The 12,363-nt window shown below is 41.6% G+C and overlaps 1 protein-coding gene across 3 annotated transcripts in view; it reads left to right on the top strand.

Annotated features, from left to right (window-relative positions):
* Positions 1-12,363, top strand: part of Klf12 (Kruppel like factor 12) — a 403,434-nt gene that overhangs the window by 48,358 nt on the left and 342,713 nt on the right. The window lies entirely within an intron of this gene.

The raw sequence follows: 12,363 nt of genomic DNA, 5'->3' as shown, positions 1-12,363 counted from the left end.
CCTTCCCCTCTCTTCCCCTCCCTTCCCCTCTCTTCCCTTCCCCTTTCTCTCCCCTCCCCTCTTCTTTTCTTTTCTTTCCTTTCCTTTCCTTCCACTCCAGAATCTTTCATTAGTATTTTTCTTTGGTTTATTGAAATTGCAATAGAAAATAGCTTGTGCATCACTCTAAAATATTTCTTGGAAAATTTTATCTTTGACGACACATATGTGTGTGAAACCTGTGTGATTTTTTTTTTTTACGTGTGCCACATGTTTGGAGAAGCCTACGGAGAACAAACAAGGTGTTAGATTCCCCTGATGGGCATTACTTCCAGTTGTTAGCTGCCCTGCTAGTGCCGGGGGAAATAACCTTGGGCCTTCTGTAAGAGCAGCAGTGTGCATAACTACTGGGCCATGTCCTTATCTCTAAAAACTTGTCTTTGATAAACATTTACAGAGGATGTTTTCTTTGCCTTTCCCCTTTACCTTTGAAGGGAGTTTAGCATTGTCCAATAGCTTGACTCACAGGGACAGCTGGGCATGGTAGCAGCTGCACCTAAGGGGGTTAAAGGAGAAGGATGACATGCTAGAGGCTAGCCTCCGCTACATAGCTAGATGGTGCTTTGAAGAAAAGGCAGGGGGACTTTATAATGTCAGAGAACTTATTTCCACTGAAGGTAGATTGTGAAGAAAAAGTGATTAGTGGAAAAACATTAATTTCAGGGTACCCTCAGAATTTCCAGGCTGTACGTGTTGTAATTCACCTGAGGTGTGCAGGGCTACTTGGCCTCATTAATCAGAGCATCAGAATCATCGCTCTGAATGATTCTGCTTCATTTACTTTGTATCAGAATGTTTGCCACACAATATTAGAGAATAAAAGTACATCATTAATTACAGCTGAGAAACTCACACGTGTGAGTATGGGTGTGTTTCCATTGTCAAGCAGTGAGGGGAATTTAACAGTACAATCCTTACAAAAGAGATGATTTAATTAAACCATAGTATTAAACTTACTGTGATTTACAATCACATCTGCTAACAGTTTTAAATAACACTTAAGCAAGTTTCTCAAAACAGTGTCCCAGCTGACATCTTCGGTCTTCAGATGGAAAGATGTTTTAGTAGTGGGTGTGTGTCTTTTGGGTTAATGGATGCCATGTTTTAAAGAAGAGTGAAGAGGTTATGAAACAGGGTGCATTGCCTTACAGATAAGCACTGGAATGGAATTTGTGATGGAGAGAACTCTTGTGAAGAGGGAGAATTTCACATAGACCCTTCTTAGATTCGATAGATACTTTCAGTGAAGTATTAGGATACAGAGTCAGTGTATAGAAACTGGCAGCTTTTCTAGATACCATTAATCAACTTGCTGGGAACAGTGAGGAAAATAAACCATTAATAGCTGGATTAAAAAAGGGGACTGGAGAGATGGCTCAGCGGTTAAGAGCACTGACTGCTCTTCAGAAGGTCCTGAGTTCTAATCCCAGCAACCATATGTTGGCTCACAACCATCCGTAATGAGATCTAATGCCCTCTTCTGGGGTATCTGAAGACAGCTACAGTGTACTTACATATAAGAATAAATAAATAAATCTTAAACAAACAAACAAACAAACAAACAGACCCCCAAATCCCCAGACAGTATACACTCAAGCCTAACCAAATATATTAAAAGCCAGTGACATGGAAAGAATAACAAAATGAACTTAAAAAAAAAAAAAAAAAAAAGGAAAACAGTAGAAAACTGAAAGTCCCCACATTGATGAATAGGGAGGATTAATACTATTAGAAATGGCTATATAACTAAAATGATCAACATATCTTTTTCAGAATTTCTGGTTTTCACTGAAGTAGAAAAAAAAAACCTAAACTCAATACAGAAACACAAAAACAGCCTTAGATAGCCAAAGCTGTCCTTAGGAAATGTAGCCATAATGGAGTTATCAGGGTACCTGACTTCGAACTCTACGATAAAGCCATAGTAACAAAACACCATATGAGTCCACTAGGAAAACCAGGGAAAATCCATCCAACCACAGCCCTCTGATTCTTGACAAAGGACCAGACACATACATGGGAGAAAAGACTCTTTGTGAAGGGACACTGGGAAACAGTAAAACCATGTGCAAAAGGCTAGACCGCATCTCCCACTCTTCACACAGTTAGACTCTAAGTGGACCAGGGCTTCGAAGACCTGAACCTTAAAAACTGTTACAGGAAAACACATGGAAACACTTCAAGATTTCTCAGAATAGGGTCTTAATAGCTCAGGAAATAATAGTGAAGGTTGATAAATAGGATAGCATAAGATTAAAAAACCTGGTCACAACAGAAGAGAGTAAAGAGACAGCTTAGAGAATGGGAGGAGTATTTATCCGACGGAGGATTAATATGTTGAATGCATAAAGATCTCAAGAAAGTAAACGCTCGAGGCCCAATGAGCTGCTCACTAGCTAAAAGCCCTGGCCTCCCTTGCAGAGGTCCCAAGCTCAGGTCCTAGTACCCACATTGAGGCTCACAATTTCCTATAACTTCAGTTCCAAGGGACACAGTGGCCTTTTCTGACCTCTTTTAACACCGCACACACTTATGTGCATATAAGCAAAATAGTCACACACATAGAAAAGTAAACTTATCTAAAAATCACACACCAAATGAACAAAAAATCCAACGAATAAATGACAAAATTAACACCAGACACTTATCCAATAAAAATAAACAGATGGCAGATAAATATATGAAAAACATTCAACATCTTTAACTATTAATGAAACTGCAAATGTTGGTAGAGATGTGAAGAGAAGAGATGTGTACAGTTTTGATAAGAGTGTAAATTAGTATAGCCATTGTGGATATTAATATGCATGTTCATCAAAAGTTCAAATTTGAGCTACAATATGATTCCTCTACATAATCAGTTATTGGTATATACATCAAAGTATCCAAGTCAATATATTTACAGGGAAAACACCAAACCTGTGTTTATCAGAACATTATTCAAACTAGTCAAGATCTGTAAACAGTCGAGGTGCCTGTCAGAGGGTGAATTAATACGACCACGCGCTATGTATACACAATTTTGCTTTATGTAAACAAGAATGAAATTGCCATTGTAAGAAAATTCATGGAACTGGAGATCACCATGTTAACTGCACAAACAGTCTCAGAGAGACATGTGCTGGTGCTGCACGTTTTCTCTCATATGTGACAGTTTAGTGAGCCAGGATGTCAACGTGACAAGGAGGTCATCAGTGGGTGTGAGAAGGGTGGGTGGGGCGAGTATCATCAGAGACTCTTATACCCATATAGGGAAATGTTACTTAGTGCTATGCTAATAAACATGAAAGGAAAAAAAAAAAACTAAACCAAACCAAACCAACCAAACCAAACCAAACCAAACCAAACCAACCAAACCAAACCAAACCAAACCAACTAAACCAAACCAAACCAACTAAACCAAACCAAACCAACTAAACCAAACCAAACCAAACCAAACCAACTAAACCAAACCAAACCAAACCAAACCAAATCAAACCAAACCAAACCAAACCAACCCCTACAGATAAGAAGTGCTTCCAGATAAGAAGCTCTCAGCACATTGGTTTTCTGGATGCCACACCTCTTGGACTTCTCTGTAACTATTCTTTGCCTCCTCTTTTGCCCTGGGTAACTGGGACTTACATCCCAAAACAGCACAGAACAATGCTGAGCTAGGCCCAGTGGCTCATGGAATGCCAGTGCTGGAAGAAGCGGGAGGATGGAGGTGTTTAAGGCTATCCTTGGCTAAATCAAAGTTCAAGACAGTACTGAGCTCCATGAAACCCCGTCTCCACAATAAAGACAGGAATACTCCCAAATTTCCCAGTGTTTATTGTAAGGTTACAAAATAATTTGTTTCTCCTTTAGTCTAAAGGGCAGGTGAAAGGGGTGAAGCTGTCAGGCTTTATTTCTGGGTTTAATAATTAGCAAAAGGCAAATAGGCACTTTGGGGAGGAGAGAGCACACAGATGGGAACCGTTAAACCTTTTAGTGCTATAAGCAAAAGTGGGTGACTAGCCGAGATTTTTGAGATTCTTAGAGAAGTTAATCTCTGGAAGTTTATTCTATGTTCTTGTTAGTTTTTAAGCCACCGCATTGTGTTCGCATTGTTTCTTACACATCACTTTGAGTTCTTTCCATAAAGAAGTTGTAATGTGCAACTTTTAGAGCTACTTTGAGGGACAGTAAATAAACGAATAAAGTGGTGGGGACTGGTACTCAGAACTGCTGGCTCTTGGGTCCATCCCTGTGTACAGAGCATCACGTTCTGTGACTAGTTGACTGAGTCACATTTCTGCCTCTGTTACCAGTGATAGCATTGATAATGACAACAGTTTAATGCTCATTTTCATACTCTCAAATTTCTGTACGTAGACAGTGGTGTTGAAAAGTGGATGAAGCCAAAATTCTTTCAGTATGCAACATACTCTGGACATTAAGTGAGGGAATCAAAGTTGTTTTGTAAAATACTTCTAGTCCATGTTTGGATACATCGCCTCCTAAAGCCAGCAGTTGAAATAGTGTTGATGGTATTGAGACATGGTGCCTTGAAGGGATGGTTAGGTTTTGAGGGCTGCTTCTCATGAAGTGGAATTAAGGACAACCCTAGAGGCTTCTAGGCATATGCTGCTGACTTCCTGTTCCATTCTCTCACCTCCTGAAGACACAGCATTTGTCTCCTATGAGGTTTCAGCCACTTGGGACCATCTTGCAAGCAGAGCTCATGGTCTGTTGGATGACTGAATCTGCCAGTGCTTTGATCATGCATGGACCTGCAGCCTTGACATTTCTGGTCTTTATAAATTGCCCAGAGTATGGTAGCTTGTTCTAGCTGCCTAGCCTCGGACGTGCAGGTATGAATATATGAATCCAATTGCTGTGCTGGTTTTCTTTTGTCACCTCGACAAAAACCAGAGTCATCTAAGAAGAGGAGACCTCTACGGAAGAACTTCTTATATCAGGTAGGTAAGTAATCATGTGTTTGGGACATTCTCTTGGTTAATGACTGACGTGGGAGAGGGAGGGTCTGTACACTGTAGGTAGGTGGTCCTAGGCAGTATTAGCGAGATGAACAAGTCATGGAGTGTAAGGCAGTAAACAGTGGGTACCTCCTTTGTCTCTCATTCAGTCCCTGCCTCCAGGTTCCTGCCTTTGGTTTCTGTTCCTCTTCATCTTGAAAGTTGATTGTAACCTATATGTGTATATGTGTGTGTGTGTGTGTATATATATATATATATATATATATATATATATATATATACACATATATATATATGTATATATATATATATGTATATATATATACGTATATATATATGTGTATATATATATACGTATATATATATATGTATATAGTGAATAAATTGAGAGATCATTCACAGAATATTCAGGTCACCTATTCCAAATCCATAATCTCTTCACTTTTAGTAGTCACAGAATTGGGCATCAGCATAATGAATTTTAAGACGTTAGAAAGGCTTCCTTTAAGAAGTGTATGTGGTATTCAGGGACATCTGGCTTGTTTTCAGCTTTGAGCTACAAAGAGAAGAGTTTAAGACTATAGCTAATTATAGCAATATCTTTCAATTAGTGTCAGAACGGTGCTTGCAAACCTTTCATTAGGTTGTGATTATTTCTCAGACCTTTAGAGACAGTTTCTGCTGCCGTGCCAGGCAAGTTTCCTGCATGGAGTCCCTGTGTGGACACGTGGCTCTTTCCATGTTGTTGGATCAGCGTCCTCCTGTTTCTTTTCTTGTGTTTGTGAGTTTCGTGAGGAAGAAGCCGCTGTTGTATGAGGTTCATATAGTGCAATGAGAAGTTAAGTGTGCAAGTGGCTCTTAACAGTAGGTTAGATGTCTGGTTTACATTATCAAAGCCACAACACATGAGCAGAAAATGTTAACTCAGTGTTTTCTTTGACGCTGGCTTTGGGACTGAGGGTGTAACTCTGCTAGTTGAGTGCTCACCCAGTATTCATTCATTCATCATTCATTCACTCATTCATTCATGCAGCCCTGGGTTCTATCCCTAGCACTACATAAATGCATGCTGATGAATGCCTCCAATCCCCACATTCTAGAGCCAGAGGAAAGAAGATGGGAAACTCAAGGTCATTGTTAGGTGTATACTAAGTCTTAGTGCTGTCTCGGATACAGAAATACCTTGTCTCAAAAAGATTAAAAGAAAAACTCTAACGGAAACTCGAAGCATCTCTTTAAGCTGGTTTATCCTTTTTGTGATTCGATCTGTCAGGAAAAGTGACTGATGAAATCAAAAGCTAGCCAAAGAAATGGGGAATGAGTTCAGATTAAATCCCTAGCCAATACCACTGAAACTCACTTGTTGTCCAATTATCTTTCTGTCCTTGGCACTTAAGCTAAGTGCTCACCCTGTAGGGGTCCCATCCTTCTCGCCTTCCTTTTATCATTTATTATGCAGTTTTTTTGTTTGTTTTTTTTTTGTTTTGCTTGTTTCAGCACTATTTTATATCAGAAGAATATAAATGTAGTTTGGAATCCTTCTTACATTTGAGTTGGCAAAAGGTGCCTGGTAAATATTTGTTGAATGAATGGCATTGCAGCTGAGTCTCTTGGCATTCTGCTGAGTTGTGTGCCTGGGATCCTTTGGAGAAAAGCAGCCTTTTTGAGATGTAGTCCAAGCATCCCATGTCAATTCCTCACTTCTTCCTCTCTCTCCCCTTTCATAGTCAAAGAGATGACAAATTTGGCCAGGCTTTTGCCCTTTGGGCAAGTTGGTTAAAAGTAGTAACATTGGTTGTAACTCAAAGGCCTTACTTGAAATCCACCAGCTACAGAATTATGCCTACTAGTGAGGTTGAGTTAGACAACAAAAAGGAAAACCAGAATCTAGTGTTAAGTCAAGGAAGGCCGTCTACTGTGTTTGGAATCCTAACTCATATTTCATCCTGAAACCTTTTCCTCTGGGGAGGCTGGTCAGAGGAAGGTATGCTGTGGCTCTCTCTGGGTGGGATCTGCTCTCTGGGCTTCCCTGTAGCTGTGTGCATGTTTTAGAGGTGGCATGGGAAATAGGAAGGCTATGGTGTAGTGTTCATGTGCACATCCACTTTAAAGAATGAGACATTAGCAAAGGGTGAGGTTTACCCTGCTTTTAAAGCAATTCCTTCCCATGATCTCTACCTTTCTAGACTCTCGGCAAGCTCACTGAAGAAAGTATTTTCTAACTAGTTGTACGCAGGTCGGATCGCTGGGTTATATATGTTGCTGTAGGGACCTCATTGGGAGTAGAGTGGGAGATAGGAAGATTGCAAGGTTTTTTACGTAGGTGTGACTTTTCTTTGGGCCATCGCTGGCACAGTCAGCAGGAGTGGATTTATATATGTAGCGGTAAATAGAATTAACTCATTTGTGGGAAGGTATTTCCAGCAGGTGAGTGGAGCTGTGGGAATTCTCTGGCTGTATTTCCGTCTTCGGTCTTGTCTTAGTTGAAGGGCCTATTGGAGTTGCCTTTTCTATTTCACAAATAATTTGTTCTATGGACATGTGTGCATGGGCCTTCTAAGGCTCGTGACTGTTTGGGAGCCTTTTAAGTGGCTCAAGGGAGCAGCCTCCCCCTGACCACCATTGGAACACAACATGACTTTTCGAAATTCCTGTCTCTAACAGCAGGATCAGGAGAGCCCAGTGACTGTTGACAGAGTGTTTCCTTAAGCAGGAGGTAGCAGGATTTGGAACTTCCCAGATCTCAAATAAATCTGAGACTTGGGGAAGTTCAAAGTTCAGCATGGCTGTCTGAGCAGACCAACCCCTCCCCCAACCCATGCCAACAGGCTCTTTGGAAGAATCTTTTTTCAATAGATATATTTAATCCTTTGAAAATTATATACAGTATATTTTAATCATAACAACCCCAGCCTCCCAACTCCACCCAGAGCTACCCTATCACCCTACCCTTTTTCTTTAATCGAGTTCAGCTTGTGTGGCTAAAATACTCTCCGGTGTCAGTCCTGCACCAGAGTATGGTCTACCAGACCAAGAGTCACACTCTGAAAGAAAACTGACATTTCTTTCTCAGCAACTCTTAGTTGCCTATAGATCCCCAGCAAGGAAGAGGACTCTGTGCCCCTCTCCTTACCTCCATGCTGGGGTTTTGTCTGGCTTGAGCTTATGCAGGTCTTGTGCATGCTGTCACAATGGCTGGCTGTGAGTTCATATGTGTCGCTGTCCCTTTGTGTCCCCAAAACACCGTTCCTTTGTAGTATTCCACTGCCTCAGGCTCCTAATCTTTCCACCCACCCCCTCTTTCCACAGTCATTCTCTGAGCTTGCGAGCAGTGTGATAGTGACACAGCATTTAAGGCTGAGCACTTCCCAGTCTCTGTTGTTTGAGGGATACCCAGTTGTGGGTCTCTGCTAATTGCTTTGTGCTTCAAAAAGGAGCTTCTCTGATAAGAGTTGAGTGATGCATTATGGGTTGAACAATTCATTAGGAATCAGTTTAATACTATGTCCATTTAGCAGAATAATAGCATTGGGTTCTCCCTTAGGGACTATGACCGATCTAGCCACAGGCTCTTGGTCCTGATGATGACTGCTAGGTATGGGTTTCATCTCTTAAATCCCATGAGAATGCCCATGACATTTGTGCCATTATTGCATCTGTGGGTGTATCTTGTCAGGACAGTTGTTACTATCGTCGACACATGTGTAGCTGGGTAAGAATGATCAGTACATTTCTCCTCTGTTACCAAGAGTAGCACCTTCTAGCACCATGAAAGCCAGCCAGGAGGGATGGCATTTCCAGGTCAGTACTAGCTTATATTTAAAAAGGAACAGCTCTCACCTATTGTCCCCACCCTCCCTCAAACATCCCTACTCCCAACCCCGGAACATTGCGAAGATGTGGCAATATGAAGTCAACTAATTTAAGAAAATTAAGTTTCAAAAATTGTAAGAGATAGTGTAGTGATCGTGTATTTCTTTTTTTTCTCTTTTTGTGAGCTATTGCTAAAAAGGGTTAATTTCTTGTATTTATAATTGTTGATATAATTTATTATACATCCCATGAGGATATTACAAGTATTAAAGATTTAGGGGATTGCAGAAACCCATTTGTGTCTGTTTCAGGGTTCTCATATTTTCATTAATTTTGCTTTTAAATTTCGTTTCAGTTAGTATGTGCTAGGCACAAGCACTCTAAAAGAAATTGGCAAGATGCAGCAATTGTGTCTGTGGACACTGTGTTCCCCCCATCCATTTACCATTGAAGCCAACAAGACTTTGTCCCCATGCCCCCGGCCCCCAAGTGATGTGTGACAATCAGAGACTCATCTGATCAAAGTGCTGAGACTAAGTGTCTGAGGGGTACTCACCCTTAAACAGGACATAGATACCAACTCCTTCTCCACCTTCCAAGGCCCAGGGAACAGTATAAAAGGGAGGGCCAAAACAATTTTAGAGTCCGAAGATGGAGACGAGTGTTGTGATTTGTTACCATTCAGAGTCGACACGCAGAGAGCTGTGTCACGTGGGTACCTGCATGACACAGGGCACTCTGACTTCCTGTGACAGATAAAAGAATGTGATTCTAATGACTTTGACCATACTGGGGGAGACATCATTCTCTCTGATGGTGTAATCACTAGGGGACAAGGTGGGAAGAAGAAGGGGTTCAGAGAAGGCTACCAGAGGGCAACAAGGGGCTGAGTATGATTACGATGCATTCTGTGTATGTCTGAAACTGTCAGAAATACAGAAAGAGGTTCAGGAAGACACGTGCTTGGATCAGTGGATCTCAACCTGTGGTTTGGCAAGGGTTAAATATCAGATATTCTGCATAACAGATATTTACATTGTGATTCAAAACAGTAGCAAAACTGCAGTTATGGAGTAGCAACGGAATGATTTTATGGTTGGAGGTCACCACAGCAGGAGGAATTATAATTAAATGGCCATAGCATCAGGAAGGCTGAGAGCCCATTGACTTGAATCATTAGAAAAGCAGAATACAATCTGGGGTAAAGGTGAGTGGCAGAGCTTTGCCATCATTGGCTTTGCTTCCAGGTATACTTGCATTTCTACTTAGATATCTTCTGTCAAGAAAAGATGGGCGTTTCGGGGAGGTCATCATGGGGATCTAACTATACCCTGCATTCCGCCTTGGGAGCTAAGTTCCTATGGCAGATTATCTGTCTGATGATTCCAGGAGGAAGGAAAATGTCGGAGCTGCTGCTGATTCATTACATAGTGTTTTACGCTTTTCTGTCAATATTCAGACAGTTGCTCATTCTTTCCCCTCAGCATCAATTTAACATAATAGCAATCACAGTGCAGCATTGCGCTGTGGCCAGTTTTGTAGCGCCAAGATGGGGCTTGGATCTTAATTTCTTTTAACCATTTGTTGTCGCATCTCTTTCAGTTCATCGTTTATTCACTTGTTAAAACTTTAGGGCTATAACAACGTTAGCCTTACAGACAACAGCCTGAGGCAGTTGCTGACAGTATCACCTAGTAGCCATGTAAAATTATGATTAATTCCCTTCCTTTTGTTTATATTTTCCTCAGGCTTAGTGAAATGATCCCAAGGTAATGGTCACATTGCATCTAGGAGTCCACTTATGAATTGGTATGTTTTAGACTGACAACCACTGTGCCATTTTAGATGGGGGAACCCACCTTGCCAGGATTAGCAATTGTAATATTTATCACAGTAAGATGTTGTCTTAGTTAGGGTTTTACTGCTGTGAACAGACACCATGACCAAGGCAAGTCTTATAATGACAACATTTAATTGGGTCTGGCTTACAGGTTCAGAGGTTCAGTCCGTTATAATCAAGGTGAGATCATGGCAGTATCCAGGCAGGCATGGCGCAGGCAGAGCTGAGAGTCCTACATCTTCATCCAAAGGCTGCTAGTGGAAGACTGACTTCCCAGGCAACTAGGGTGAGGGTCTTAAGCCCATTCCCACAGCGACACACCTATTCCAACATGGCCATACCTCCAAATGGTGCCACTCCCTGGTCCAAGAGTATACAAATCATGACAGATGTGATATTATCATCAGCATCTTAGCCCCATAAAAGCAATGGCATGTGCTTTATTTCTAGTTCTATTTGGTGATGCCTATTTTTGCTACTGTGTATATATGCATGCTGTGTGTATGTGTATGTATATGTGTGTGTATGTGTGTGTAAGCATAATTAAGATTGATAACCTGTATGAGTTGCTTCTAGTGACTCTTGGTCTCCTACTGTTTGTTGTTGCTTCTGCTGTTTATTTCCATATGTTGTATGTATGTATGTGTGTGTAGTATATTTGTGTATGCATAACTGTGATTTGGGTACAAGCACATATGTGGCATATATGTGGAGGCCTGAGGAGGATGTCAGGTTGCCTGCTCTATTTTATTTCACTGTTTTTCTCTTTTGAGGTAGGTTGTGTCACTGAATCTAGGCTGTTAGCCATCAAGTCCCAGCCAACAAGTTCCTTGTTTCCTACAGCTCTGGAGTTAAGAACAGATGTGGCTACATCTAACATTTTACTTGGATGCTGGGATCCAAATTCGGGTCTTTACACTTGCAAAGGAAGTGCTCTTACTCCCAGAGTCATTACTTCAGCCTCTCTTAAGCTTATTATGTAAGGCTTATCTCCTAAGCTATGCTGTCTGTGAGACTAAACTGATACTAGCATCTTTCACTCATTGATGAAGGAAATGTTACAGGCCTGCTGTCAAGCCTCAGGAGGGGTCATATGTGAGCATCTAGAGTCATCCTGCAGCAACCAGATCCCTTCCACAGGGAGGAATGGTGTAGCACCTTAGATAACTGTTTGGAAACCAAGAAACCCCTCAGTTCCATCCTCAGTCAATCTGTCCTCCCCTTGCCCGGAAGCATCCTTTCCTCACATCTTGCAGAGGGCCAGTTGTCTGGGCCGGAGGCCCTTGCTGACAGCATGGCTTAGGATCTGCCACCTTTGCCTCCAGATGAAAATGTCTGAATTTCTGGTCGCTGGCTCTCTGATAGTTGCGGGCTTTGAGACAGAGTCTTGGGTGGTCCAGGCCAGCTGTTGGCGCATGGCATACGTTTCCAAAGCCTTCCTTGACTCTGTCTCCTTCCTTTTCTCAGTTTGCTCCCTTCGCTAGTAGACAAACTTTCCTTACTCTCCTTTCTCCTCAGTTGTAGGAGAGCTTGTCATGGCTTTCTTAACCCCCATTTGCTCTCTAGCCCAAGCACTTGGGTGTGAACACCTTCAGGGATGCTCACATGTGGCTCATGGTTTTCCAAACAGCTACATTGCTACACATGATCTCTCTCTCTCTCTCTCTCTCTCTCTCTCTCTCTCTCTCTCTCTCTCTCTCTCTCTCTCTC

Source organism: Mus pahari, chromosome 8 (genome assembly GCF_900095145.1).
Source record: "Mus pahari chromosome 8, PAHARI_EIJ_v1.1, whole genome shotgun sequence".
NCBI lineage: Eukaryota > Metazoa > Chordata > Mammalia > Rodentia > Muridae > Mus > Mus pahari.
Note: the sequence above shows the minus strand (reverse complement) of the source record. Positions and strands in the feature narration are given on the sequence as shown.